Source organism: Gorilla gorilla, chromosome 22 (genome assembly GCF_029281585.2).
Source record: "Gorilla gorilla gorilla isolate KB3781 chromosome 22, NHGRI_mGorGor1-v2.1_pri, whole genome shotgun sequence".
Lineage (NCBI taxonomy): Eukaryota > Metazoa > Chordata > Mammalia > Primates > Hominidae > Gorilla > Gorilla gorilla.
In genome coordinates this window covers 27,507,535-27,510,018 of record NC_073246.2, presented here as the reverse complement: position 1 = coordinate 27,510,018, position 2,484 = coordinate 27,507,535, and positions in this window count along the sequence as shown.

Here is a 2,484-nt window from a genome sequence, read left to right as displayed (position 1 = left end):
TGTTTGTGTGTGCTTATACAGATTAACCCTTTCTCCCCAAGATTGATAGTGATCTTTACTTTTTCTTTTCTCTAAAGTATGAAACACTTCATGTTGCTTAAGTAAAAACTGTACAAAAACAGGTCACTCCCTTCCTGCTCCATGGATGCAACACTTTAGCATGTTTTCTCTATTTTTTCCTACAGATCTAGGCAGATACATACAAATATAAATGTAATTTCTAAAAAACATAAATAGGACCATACTATACTTGCTTGCGTTTTTTGCCGAACAGTGGCACAGTAAACATCCTTGTGCAAAAATGGCAAATGTTTGTAGATAAGTAATATTAACTGAGTATTTATCATGTGCTGGGTCTTGTGCGAAGCCCATCACGTGTGGAGCCTTTTGTATAATCCTCATAGTGACCTGTTGAGAAGATGTTTCTATTTTTTAAATGAGGAAACAGCATAGAGCTTGAAAGTGGTAAAGTGGGAATGTGAACGGAGGTAGTTTCACTCACATGCTCTTATGTTCTACTCTACGTTGCCTCACGTATAAATAATTTTGTAGAAATAGATTTTTGGCAGTGGAATTATTGACAGGTGCTACCAGATGCTGGCTTCCCAAAGGTTTTGCCAAATGTTACTCCCAATAACAGTGTCTAAGAGTGCTTGTTTCCCCACACCTTGAGTAAGCCTTGGTTATCAGTCTTACAAAAATATTTTGCCAAAAAGTTTCTGCTTCTTTGTCAGCAAGTTTTCTGCATCTTGTGCACAGGCTTCCTCTGAAGGCCGTATTTTTTTTTTTTTTTTCTGGGTGAGGTCAACTTTTTCTTAGAGTCCATATCTTCCTGTTTCTTGATTAACTTTCTCATTTTGTTAGCATTTGTCTCTAAGCTCCTTTCTAGGAAAAAATGTCTAAGAGGTGAGCCATTGCATGTCTAAAGTGGGTTATGCGCTTACATTTGATGAACTATTCAGCTAGATACAGAATTCTAGATTGAAAAGTAGTTTTCTCTTAGAACTTTGAAAGCAGCTCAGTTATTTTCTGGCATCTGATTTTGCTAATGAAAGGTCTGATGCCAGTCTGATTCTTGTTCCTTTTTTATATAACCTGTTCTCTGCATCCCCTTCTCTCAACACACTCTGGACACTTAGGATCTTATTATTCTTGGTGTTGTAAAATTCGACAATCCTGTACCTGTATCTAGGTCTTCAGTCAGTTATTCTGCTTGGTACGTAGGCGATCCTTTCAATTTTTGACATCTCTCTTTTATGTTTTTTTACTTTATTTGTTCTTTCTTTTATCTGGAGGTTCTTTGTTTCTCTAATACCTTTCAGCTGTATTTGCATCTTCTGTATTGGTCCTCTGTATTTTTTTCCCTTTCTCTATTATTTTTCCTGCATTTATATTTTACTCACATTATGTCAAGCATATTTTAATTTCTGAAAGCTCTCTTTTGCTTCTGTTTCATAGAATCCTTTTCATGTTTTCTGGATGTGATGTATTTTCATGAAGCTCTCTGAAGATATCAATATAATTGTTATTCATTTCTTCATTCACTTTCTAGTCCCTGAATCATCTCTTTTCTCCGGTGACATATTTTTTTCTTAGTCTTTCATTTACATGTTTCAGGCTTTTTTCAAATGTCTTATGTTTGTTGGCTGTAAGTTTGTAGTTGAAGATGTGGATGTAGGGAGGTTGAGTGGCAGCTCTGTGGTTTGAGGAAGGTTTGGCTTCTCGTAAGCATCACTAAGGATGAGTAGGTAAATCTGGCTGGTTGGATGAGGGTTTTTAAAATGCTAGAATGAAGAGGTCTGGTCTTGGCTACCGATTTCTAAATTGACTATCCTAGTTTTACCCAGACTGTTCTTTCACTTACTTTATAATAAAGATCCCTTCAATATTTTGCATGGGGCACTTCCTGGATTTAGGCCCTTCTATATTTGAAGATGGGGTAGTGTTCAACCAGTTTGTTTACAGACCTTTAATTAATTCCTTTCTTTTTAATTAGTTTAGATTTAACTAATCCCTCTACTGTCTTCTATCATCTATGAACTTTTGCCACCTCTGAGCTAAGGCCCAGCTGGGCCGGTTGGCTGCCTCTGATGGAACTTCCTCCACATGTTTTCTAGGTAGTGACATTCTCTAGTGTTTTATTAGTCACTTAGCTTTTTGTCTTTTAGAATTTGGTTGACGTCTCTTGTTTATTGATTTTTTTTTCCATTCCCTTTGTTGTTTGTGAATTTACATACTTCAACATTTTTTCTTTTAAAAAACTGTGAAATATTTGAGCATACAGAAAAGTAGAGAGAATATTTTCACCAACTCTTGTTTGAGTGGGCATTTTTCATGCTTTTTGGGCAGCTAGCACTGTTTGAACACCTGCTTTTTGGCAACTTCCCACTCTGTGGATCTTGCCTTACCCAGTAGAAGAATGAAATTTAATCTCCTGCCCTTCCTTGCAGCTGTGGCTCAGACAGGTAGCATGGGCTCACCAAT